Below are 11,389 nucleotides of genomic sequence, written 5' to 3'. Positions count from 1 at the left end.
CCCAGCGCAGGGGCAAAGCCAGCTCTCGTCCTCCCCCATGGGTCCCGTTGGGCAGGGGGCAGCTGGTGCCGCTGGCACCCCACTACAGATGGGGAGCAGGGGCGGGGAGAGGCCCCGTCTGCAGCCCCCACAGCACGCACAGGGTGGACCCAAACCATTCTTGCACATGGGGCTGCTGGGATTTATAGTGACAGCGTCGGTAAACGCTTGCTTCACCCTGGCACAAGGGGACTTAATCCCTGAAAGGGCCCCGGCCTTGGGCCTGGAGGAGCCCTTTTAGCTCTGTTTGTCTTTGTCCCTCCTCTGGTTTACCTGATCGGCCGTGCTAAGCTCTGGCCCTGAGTTTGCTGCCGCCGCTATTGTTCCTTGCGTTATCAGGGAAGGATGATGGGAACAGGGACGGGAGCAGGAGGGGCCAGCTGGGCTGCAGAGAGCCTGGCCGGGGACAGCCAGGAGCTTGAACTTGGCACCACCGCTGCCGGGCACAGCTGGGCAGGGCGCTTCGGGCAAGGCACCCCGGCACCCTGCTTCTCCTTGCCTCCAGGTCCCACCGGGACCTGGCCGTGACGGTGGCAGCTCCCTCCCCTGGCCCGCCCCGCAGCGATGCTCGCCCCGCGCCAACGCGCCCAGGCAGGGATGCCGGGAAAGGCAGAGCTCCCGCGCCCCCTCCCAGCGCGGGCAGGACATTTGGTGGCAGGCTGCGCAAAAATGTTCAGCCTGATTTTCAGATACTTTAATGGGCTGGTGACAGTGAGGGGGACCCCTGCACTGCTGCCGAGGCTGAAGGCTTTGAAACGGGCAGAAAATAGACCAGTCACATCTTTTGTCCGGGCCAGCTCTGCTCATTGATCTCTATCAGATGAGTAAACCGATACATATTAACCCAGAGCCAAAGCAAACATATTCTGAGTGTCGAAGAAGTTCAGATAAGTCCTTTTCTCCCCTCCTGGAAGCTGGAGCTGAAGCTCTGGGCAGGGGGGCCAAGCAGTCCCAGACCTGTTTCTGTCGTGGGTTCGCCTGGGGCGCGCGGCTGTGTGCGCCTTGGTTTCCCCAGCCTTGGAAAGGGGATGGGACCCTCCGCTGTGGGTTCATCCCTGCGGGGGGGGTCCAGCTGCCACCCCAGAGCCTCCCGGCTGCCATGGCTTGTCTGTGCCGGGGGACGTGTGCCGCGGGAGCATGCCAGCCCTTCCGTCATCAGCCCCTCCGCCTGTCGAGGTTATTAAATTAATCCCCCCAGAGTTTGTGAAAGGAAGGGCCGCCGGCTGATAAACCCATGTGAAAGGACAGACGATAACAGCAGGTAGCGCCGCAGATAAACCCTCCTGCCGGTCCCAGCGGCAGCGTGGGGCTCCCTGGGCAGCCCCAGCACGCCCTCCCTGTGGCTGCCAGCTCCCTCTGCGGACTGCGGGGGATTATCGACCCCCTGCTAGACTATAACCTCTAACAAAATTATTATTAAAACCTATTAGACAAATAGATTATGGAAGTAAATTGTGCTTCAGGTAAGTTAAATACTTGAAAACACAGAAAATACCTGCAGCCGATTCAGTTGCTGGCCATGGACAATAAACACCTTGGCCACAGCAGTGGGACTGGCCGGGTTTTGTTCCCCCTCGGTACGAAGCGAGCATCACCCGGGTCTGGGCGGCATTTCTGCGGTGCTGGGACCCACCGCCTGGGCAGTCAGAAGCGAAACACTTCACCAGGACATGAGCATTTTGGTGCTTTTTCTCTGGGAGAGAGTCGAAATGACTCATACTGATGGGGGTTTTTGCTACGATGATGTCTGTGCCTGATTTTTTAATAAGTTTCAAAGTTTCATTTCCACATGGTTGTCTTGGTTAATCTTGCTTCAATTTTTCTATTAAGCACTGTGCTAGATGCTTTTGCTTCACATTTTCTATTAAATGGTCTGCTAAATACATTGTGAATGCAATTTATTACATGGACATGGTCACTCGGGTAGTACAAAATTTGATTTTATGTAAACTGCAGTCCAGGAGTGAGGAGGAGGGTGCACCCCTGCGGCGCCACATGGAGACTTCGTCCCCTCCACCGCCCCCATTGCTGCCCAGCCCCAGCCCTGCTTCCCCCACCCTGGGGGCTGAAGGCAAATGAGGATGGCGGTTGTGGTGCTTCGTTAAGGCCAGAGCAGGGGGGAAGAAGGGAAGTGACTCGTCTCTGTCACCACCAGGCTCTGTGTCACTGGGGAAGCCAGGAAGCCATCCGCCTCCGGCCCGGTGAGCAGCCGTCCCGGCTTGCCTTGTCCAGCTGCGCCCGATGCATCACCCCGTTTCTGCCAAGCGAATAAAACCAAGACTCCCGCGCCCGCCCCAGCGCCCACCCACCTAAATAAAGATACCACTCTGGTACGGGTGGGGGTGACGTGCTCAGGCGAGGGGAGCCAGTGAGCGGCACCACCGTGGATGCAAAGTTTTGGTTTGCACCTTGCAAAGGCTGGGCAGGAACCGGAGGAAACTGCGGCGGCCGACAGCGTCCCTGGGAGCGGGGAGAGGAAGCCCGGGGCAGCCCCAGCATTGCGACCTTTCCTCCCTCCGGGAATGTGCTGCCTCAGCAGGAAACGCTTGGGGCTCTCCCGGCCGATGGGCGGCTGCTCCCCACGATGGCTGAGGGCTGCGGGAGCCCAGGGCATCCAGGGAAGCGGGTTGGAGATGCCCTGGCCAAAGGCATCCTCTGCAGGTGCTTGCGAGGGGAGGGATGACTTTGCTGCACAGCAGCTCATCTGCAGCGGCGGCAGCAACCACACACTGAGTCAATTGATTTCTCACATGGGTAAAAGAAAAGGGACCTGGTGTGAGTCTCAGCGCAGAACAACCTGCCGTGTGGGTCAGGCTAGCTCTCATAGCCCACAGTGGTGTTTTTTGACTTAAAAGTCCCAGTACCTAACATCTAGCCTTTTTCAAGTGGTAAGGAAGTTATCTGGGACCTGGGGGCAAAGACTGGGAAAAGCTGACGCTGAGTCCTGGTTTTTGTTCTCCATCCACACCATGATGCGTTTCTGGGGAAAAGCAGCATCCCGCTCAGGCTGCGGAGCTGCTGGCCCTGTTGCAGGCGCCTGGGCAGTTTGTGGGGCTGCTCTGCATCCCCCAGCCCCTGCCTGCTCCTGAGTTAGCAGTAGGAATGAAATACAGGATTGCCAGAGGGACAGTGAGTCCAGCTCAACTGGCAGAGGCCAGCGTGGGCAGCAGGAGATCCTGGGCTCAAAGACTATGGAGCAAAGCTCAGCTCCAGCTGTGGAAGACAGCATGGTGCAGGGATGGGATCCATGCGGTAAAACCTATGTGCTCCCCTCCAACAAAACAAAATGCTTGCTCAAGAAAGAGTCCATGCTCGCTTGAAGCTCAGCCCAGGTGAGTCCATAATGGGATCCAGGTTTCTGCTGAGCCTGGCTTGAGGTGCCAGAAGTTCAAGCCAGGCTGGGGTTCAGGTTTGTGATGAAAGCCACGGGTCTGGGGGCTGCTCGCAGCAACCAAGCGCAGGGACTCCACCGTTGCTGCCTCCGCTTGCCTTCGGCTAAGCAAAAACTTGGGAAGGGTTTTGGTTAGCGTGGCACTGCTGCCATTGAGGGCAGCAGGGAGGGGAGGCTGTCCGATGGCGGCAGGATCAGTCCCGCAGGTGAGATACCATGAGCAGCGCCGGTGCACACGCAGCAGAAGACACCCTGCGTAGGAAATGGGAGCCCGTTCCGGTGAGGAAACAGTGCGAATGCTATTTATTTGCAGACTTTTGTTTTCATTAATTCCAGTGTGAGTCAAACCCTTCCTGCCAGCATTCTGCCCGGCGCGGTGCCTCTGGCGGGCACGGCTGCTTTGCAGACGCTTCTTCCCTTGGCGGGTGGGAGCCGCGCAGGGGGGCAGGCGCAGGAAGGCAGAACAATGCGGCCCGCGGCCCCGGTGCAGGTGCGGGCTGGCCCAGCCCGCCGCTGGCAACTGTGCCGCCCGCACAGATGTGTCCGAGAGCTGTGCCTCCTCGGGGGCTTTCCAGGGAGGCCTGATGAGCTGTGCGCATGAATCACGGGCTGGCTGGGAAGAGGGGAGAAGCACAGCGGTGACGGGGGGAAGGCTGGGAGGGCTGCAGCAGCCCCCCGGAGGGAGCTGGGGCCGTGCCTGTGCTGGGAACAGCTGCCTGCAGGACAGTGCGGGCTAATCTTAGGAGTGAGATGGGGAAGACGCCCCGGGGCCAAGCTCTTCACGTCGCAGGTAGCCTGGTGCTCCGAGTCGGAGACAGCCAGCCCGCATCCTGTCTCCTGCGGCCAGCCGGGAGGGAGGCGAGGGGCGAGGGCAAGAATAGCATGGCCATCCTTCCCGGCGCCCCGGCCCCGCAGGCCAGGGATTTCCTGCACTGGGCGGTACCGGCAGCTGGCGGTGGACGCGGCCGTGCCTGGCCAAGCACCGGCTCCTTGCAGCCGCGCCGTCCCATGCGGCGCGGTGCCGGGGAATTGCTTTTCCTTCTGTCCCACCCAAAAGCGAGCGCTGGTGGTTACCAGCTGCAGGTGTTCCAGGTGGCAATGCCAGCAATTCACAGGGTAGCCAGGGATCGCGATGGGGAACAGGATCCAGCCTGGGCTGCTGTAGGACCAGCTCAGAGAAGGGCCCCTTGGGGTGAAGGAACAGGGACATTTAACAGCAGGCTGGTGACAGTCATCAGAAATACCCTGGTACGAATATGTGCTAGTTTCCCAGCCCGTTTGCTTCCCTCCAGAGATGCTCCAGCATGGGTGAAAGCAAACTAAAGGCAACTTGTAAATGGCTTTTACTTCTCCAGCTGAGAGATGCAGCCCCCCCCCGCGCCCTTGCCCACACCCTGCCCTTCCCCTACAAACACCGGGACACCACACCAGATATTAAATCCGTAGCCAGCCGCTCATGACAGCGCAGCAGAGAGAAGCAGGGGCTGCTGCAAACCACACAGCCCTGCAGACCAAAGGTCTTTGTGTGAGAAGCAGCCGGTTCCCCGCTGCTTCCTCTGCCCTGCTGCCTGTGACCCACCGCGTCCTCCGGGCCCGGAGCCGGCCCAGGCAGGAAACAGGTGGGATAAATATTTGTGCAAACCAGAGTGAAATTTCCCTTGAAGACCATGCAATGTGTTTCCCTCGCGGTCGTTATGAATGGGAAGGTAACGGCCGGCACAGTGGCAGGTGCTGCCAGGGTGGTGTGGGACTGGTGCTGCTGCCTTCCCAGGGAAAGTGAGCCCGTTACTTCACCAAGAAAGCCGGCTCAGAAAGCTGTGGGGGGCTGCAGGAAAAGCAATCCTGGAAAAACCTAGGCATTTAATTGCTGTGGCTCAAACCTGAGGCCCGTGGGAGCCCTGCAGGGTAGGGGCCAGCACGCCCCACCCCAGCAGAGCCAGGCGGCTGCGGGACCAACACATCGTACCCCGCACTGCTGGGACGGAGCAATAGCTGTTACAGTCCCAGCACACAGTTTCTGAAGAGCTGTGCCTCCCCTTTGCCAGGCTGGTTGAGAAAAAGCACCGAGGGCCGCATCCCGCCGCAGCACTGCGGGCGCAGCCGGTGCCCACTGCACAGAGTGAGCGGGGGGATGCGGTGGCAGCACACTGGGGCCAGTCGGCAGCGAACTGTGTGCGTGGAAGGGGGTGCGAGGGATTTGGGGGCAGCTGTTACCTACTTCCTGGTGTGGGCTGTACCCCTGCCTGCTGGGAGGGGGCCGGGGTGCGAGAGCACGAGGGGCTGCGTGGGTCTGGTGTCTTCTGCAACCAAGGCATCACTGGAAAGGATGCACTGGTGGGACTGGGGCAGAGCCAGAAGCTTTTGCTCTCCTCTTGGAGAACAGCAGCCAGGATCTGACCCTCTGAGCCTGACAGTGTCAATACAAGGAAGGAGGGGAAAAAAATGCACTGCGGCAATGCTGCCCCGTCTCCCCAAGAATATACTACGGTGGGGACCTGCAGCTGTGGCACCCATTTCTGGTAGTGCATGGGTAGATTCAGAGGGCTATCTTCAACTAGAATTAAAATTGAACAATCTTGAGATCCAAACAGCTTAATCTGGCTCATTTCATAGCCAGGCAGTGGGAAAGGAGTGGGAATTTTCTGTCTAAATAAGGGGGCGAGTGGAGCCCAGGCAGTACAGGATACAGGCGTCGCTGAGCTAACACGCACTCATTACAACCCCAACATCTGCTCCCTGACCTCTTGAGCTCTGATTGCTGACAAACCTGCTGCGGCTGCCTTCCCCCTCTTGAATTTCCTCCTCCTCCTCCTGCCTGCGGCAAGCACGAGCTCCTCGGCCGAGGGGCAGGTGGGAGCCGTGGGTGCCCACTTCCCCCCAACTGCGCTCCGGTAGCTGAGCCCTGTGATTTGAGGGCTGGAGGGTGGGGACAGACTCTGCAAACCAACAAGGGTTTCACAATAGTTTGCTTAAGGGCTTGTGACTTACAGGCTCATGCTCAGGTGCTCCAGGCAGGCGGGGAGCAGCCCTGTCCCAGCTGCCCGGCTCACGCTGCCCTGGGGCAGGGGGCTGGGACCCCACGTCCCCCTCAGGGCACAGCCACACTAGGGGCACCGTGGGAGGACTCCGGGAGCTGCCACTACCCAGCTGGCACCAGCTGCTCGCACAGCCTGGACCTGCTAGGTCCAACCACAGCATCCTTTCCCCTCTGCTACCTCTCCCCCTTTTCTCCTCCTTCCCCTCTTCCCCCAAAAGCTCTTTGTCTTGGGCTCTGCAGAGGAAGCAGACCTTCTGAAAATAAACTCTTTCTGCTTTGATCTGGTTTATGGGCACGCACTGTTTATAGCTCCGTGCGTACGACTTGACACCTTCCCACCTGCGGCCCCAGCAACTGCTTCTTATCACAGCCACTTTGGATATTAACAGGCCGGCAGGGAGGGTGATCCGGAGGTCCCCAAGGCCCCCAGCTCTCCCCACACCCCACCGCCACCCCTGGCTGCTCCCCCTCCCCAGGCAGGAGGGAGACAGGCTGGTGTCCCTCTGCGTGTGCTAATTGCATCAACCCATGTTTATTGGGATGTTTATCTAGACTAGCAATGATGGGAGGGTCCTTATGGGTCAGATCCATCCCTTCCCCACAGGAATTAGCTCATTTTGACCTGTGCTTTCAGCACAGCCTGGGACAGCATTGGGTTCCCATGCCTTCCTTCTGACCTGGCAGATATACGCCTTCAGGAAGGGGGGGCAGGAAAGGCCTGGAAAGCCCCAAGTTTGCTTTATTTTGAGCTGCTGAAGCGTATATTGAAGCAGGTGTCACCCACCTGGTCTGGGGAGTGGAGTCCACGCAGGCACCACAGCCTGGCTGGGGTCACCACTGCAGCACCCAGCTTCCCAGCAGGGCTGTCACTGCACGAAGGGGTGCTGGGGGACACCAGCTCTGCACCAGGGTAGAGGGGGCTTTGCTTCAGCTCACCACAGATCTGAAGCTTGGGGAAGGAGCTTTGCCATGCAGTGTCAGTCCTGCTGTGGCATGGCGGTGACAGCAGGAACGGCCAGTTCAGCCCTGTCCCTGGGTGCTGCACACCACATGTCCTCACTGCAGAGTTGCTGCCAAGCAGCTCTGCTTCTCCAGGGCCAAGCCGTCGGCTTTTCCAGTGCCAGAAGTAGGGCAGGTACCACTGTTTTCTCTGGAGCCTTTTTCATGGTGCTCTCTGCTGTATTATAGCATCCTGGAAAGGACCCGAGATGTTGCAATAAAACGAGTCTGCTAATAAACAACGTCAAGTCTGGGCTGTGCTTACAATCACCTTTTATCCAGGCTTGCCTGCAAAACATACACCAACAGGGCATCTCTGCTGGTAACACATGAGTCAGCAGCAAGTACCCGACAGCAGATCCAGGCAAGTCCCCTGCGAGGCTTGGCCCCGCGCCGCTCGGCTGGGCTGGCTCACCTGCACCAGCCGGGACCGGGGGTTTGCACCGGCACCAGCACTGCCTGAACATCCCGGCTGCCCCACGGGACCCCCACGTCCCTCCCCGAACTCCTCCGCCATCCCCAGGCACCCGCTGCCGCCACCCCAGGGCTGCAGAGGTGGCCCCAAGTGCCGCATTTCGGTGCTGACCCTGCACGAGTGTGACACACCAGTCCCTGTCCCCCCAGCACTGCGTCCCGTGGGGCTCCGGCTGCATCCCCTCCGCACAGCCTGGCGCCTCCGGAGCAGGGCCAGCGACAGCCAACACCCACCGTGGCGCCCAGGTCAGTTAACAACACAAGAAAAGCAGCCGAGGTCTTGGAAACCTTCCCTCCAAAAGGTGAGGAGGTGGGAGAAAGACATTTCGAGGCTCATTCCCAACAGAAACTCTTGAATTAGATCAGCTTCAGTCAGTTCTTCCATCCTGCTTCAGACACTTCTGAAATATTTCTTTTCACTTTGAACATACAGAGTGTTTTTAAGTGCATTTAATTAACTTATATTTCATGGAGGGGCAAAAAATCATTTCAGATTGGAAAAAATGTGATTTGACAGAACTGCAACAGTGGGGGCATGTTTTCAAGCAGAGGAAATCAATCAAAATCAACCCTTTTCCACTGTATTGATTGCAGCTTATTGATAGTTTCCAGTTAACAGCATTTCTTTAAAACATTCTCAGCTGGCTCCGGTAGCAGCACTTACTTCATACCTCTTGCCACACAGAAGGAGACGCTTGGTAACACTTGAGACTCCCATTTAAATCCGATACACAGCCGCAGCGGGGGGAGTCCCTGCCACGAGACACTTCTGAGGTCAAGCACCAGACAGCAGCGCAGGGAGCAAGCTCAGACCCACCGCTCGCAGAGGTGGGGACCCCCTCGGGGCACGTGGTGCTCGAAGTCACAGCCCCCGGCCGGCGTGCCCGGTGGGGCGGGGAGCCCTGCCCGTGGGGCACGGGCTCTGCAGGAGCACCTGCTCCAAGGTCTCGGGACGGGGTTACCTAATCTCCGGGCAGGCTAATGCAAGCAGTGTCTTGCACAAGTGGCTGTTATCAGCATATTTTGAGGCTTAGTGGTGGCGCGCAGCAAGGGACGGGGACGGGGGTTGCTCGTGGCTGTCGAGCTCTCCAGGCTGCAGCCAGGCGCCGAGGCTGGGGGAGCAGCCCGCACCGCTGTGCGACAAGCCAACAGCTCCAGTGTATGCAGACGCATGGAAAACAGCCCAGAAATCCTGAGGCTTGGCCTGTTGTGGAGAGTGACTCGCCCTTGGCCTTCTCCCCCAGCACATCACTGCCTTCCCAACAGCCGACAAGGGCAGGGGATCCTGCTGCCACGCAAACCACAGCCCCCCCGCAACTCCCACCCCCCAGCACGGCAGGAGCTGCACCTGGAGCTGCTGGCTGGATGTGGGAATTGCTGGGTAAAACACCCAGAGGGAGGTCTAATCCTGCCATGCACCAGGTCTCACATGGGCTCTGCACCACGCGTTTCTCACCCTTTGCTTTCTGCCCCACCTGGCTGCAGCCCAAACCCCGGGTGAGGGTCCGCAGCCAGCCAGGCCGAGCGGGGGTCCTCGCCACCTCCCAGGGAGCGCAGTAACCAGAACATCCCTGTCAAACCCAAACCCTCCCCCCTCACAGGGAAACCTGGCTGTCCTTTTGGGCAGACATTTGCCGAGGCAGCATCACTTAGGCAGGGACTAGTCACGCTTCATGTTTTAAATATCTGGGGGGGACCCTTGGGGAGCAGCGGCACCACTGACATGGGGACCTGCAAAGCCATGTGCGCCCAGAGGTGGAGTTCTGGCCTGACCAAGGGGTTGCAAAGCAGCTGGAGTCTTCCCCTCGCTCTGCTATTAATTTTATCAGGGTAAATTGCAATTAGCTGTGGTTACAGGGTAACACTGTGGGGAGGCCCTCCTGCTCTGCCAGAGCATGTGTGTGCACAGCCTCACAGCACCCGTGGGAGAGCTGGGCACCCACGATGAAGTACGGCCCCCCCCATGATCTCACCTGGCCCTTTTGGGAGGAATTCAAGAGCAGTCCTATTCGTAGGAAAGATGGACACCAAAATGGGAGCAAACCCAAGGTTATTTCTGAGGCAGGAGGAGCTGCCCCAACTGTCAGGGCAGGGGAGCCCCACGCCTGCCCCAGGCACCAAAGCCAGACCAGCCCTGCTCCCCAAATGCAGTCACCATATTGGGGAAATAAGGCAGGGGTCTAGCTTCGAAGCATCACCTGTGAACCCCAAACAACAAAGAAAAGCGAGGCAGCTTTTGTTACAGAGCCTCCTGAGGACACACCACCAAGATAATGGAGGAATACTGATATCCAGGGGCTTTAGGGCAGCTCCTGGGCTCTGGAGCACACAGAGCAGGACTGAGCAGAGTTCCCACCTCCCGAGGGTGTGCAGCAAGGAGAAACCATGCGTGTGTCCCCATCAGCCACAGCTCAGTGCAGAGGCACCTCTCCCTTCTCCTCCCCAGCCCCACATTCAGATGGTGAGAGCCAGAGGAGCATTTTGGTGGCCACATGCCCAGCAGTGTGCACAGAGGCAGCAGGGCTTAGCCGTGCCCCCCTCCTGGAGCCTCCACACCCCACTGTGCTGCTGGCATCGGGGTCTTCACGGCCAGGAGCTGAAATGCCCAGGCATGAGCCAGCCGCACGCTATCAATCACTGTTGAGCCACACGGTGCCTCCCACCCTGAGAGCTTCTTGAAAGAAACTCCTAATTTTCAACACCTACTTAAGGCTCTTCAGGCTGCGTCGCTGCCGGCAGACGTGAGCTCATGCTGATGCTCATGGGCATATGCTGCCCCGCTCCAAGTCTTACACTCGCAGCAAAACATCTCCCCCAGCTCCCTACCGCACAAACAGGCACTGGGTGAGCACCACCTGAAAAGCAAAAGGTGGCGGTCACAAGCAACACCCCCCACTGCCAGGGGGCATCCCAAGGCAGGGCAGCCTCATGACTCTAAATAGGAAAGCCTTAAAGGGACCTGGCTCCCCCTCAGCTCACTCAAGTGCATCTTCATAGCTCACCTGAAGATGCAGGTATTAGCAGGTGCCCCCTAACCAGGGGGAAAGCACAGGAGAGACCCTGTGTTTGCATCCCCTGCTGACATAGGGACAGCCCCAGGCCCTGCAGCATCACTGATTTAGTGACTCACCAGCAGAGGTGTTGGGAGGCAGTTTCATGCTTCATCTCCCCATGGAGCTCCTGCTGCTGTAGGGTGCCCATGCCACAGAGACCAAGCATGATCCTTGGGACAGTGCCCCTGGTCTGGTCTGCCCTTAGGTCAGCCAAGACCTTCCCTCCCTGGGTGATGTATAATAGGTGCAGAGCCAGCAGAAGGTCCTATTTCAGTGGGAAGCTAAAAGGCAGACAGCTTTCAGTTGCTCCTGAGCCAAGGTGTGAGCAATCAAGCCCTGGGGCTCCTGCTAAAAGGTGCCTGTGCTTAAACGCTACCCCCCTGTAGGCACTGTCTG

The 11,389-nt window shown here is 58.8% G+C and overlaps 1 long non-coding RNA gene across 1 annotated transcript; it reads right to left on the bottom strand.

Moving 5' to 3' along the window:
- Positions 1 to 3,710: 3,710 nt before the first annotated feature.
- On the bottom strand, positions 3,711 to 6,338 carry LOC135315655 (uncharacterized). Its single transcript, XR_010375141.1, has 2 exons — positions 6,198 to 6,338; positions 3,711 to 4,043 (listed from the first exon to the last, which is right to left on the bottom strand). It is a non-coding gene; the product is annotated as an uncharacterized LOC135315655 (long non-coding RNA).
- Positions 6,339 to 11,389: the final 5,051 nt, after the last annotated feature.

This window comes from Phalacrocorax carbo, chromosome 14, assembly GCF_963921805.1.
Source record: "Phalacrocorax carbo chromosome 14, bPhaCar2.1, whole genome shotgun sequence".
Classification (NCBI taxonomy): domain Eukaryota; kingdom Metazoa; phylum Chordata; class Aves; order Suliformes; family Phalacrocoracidae; genus Phalacrocorax; species Phalacrocorax carbo.
This window is presented reverse-complemented; position numbering and strand designations above follow the sequence as displayed.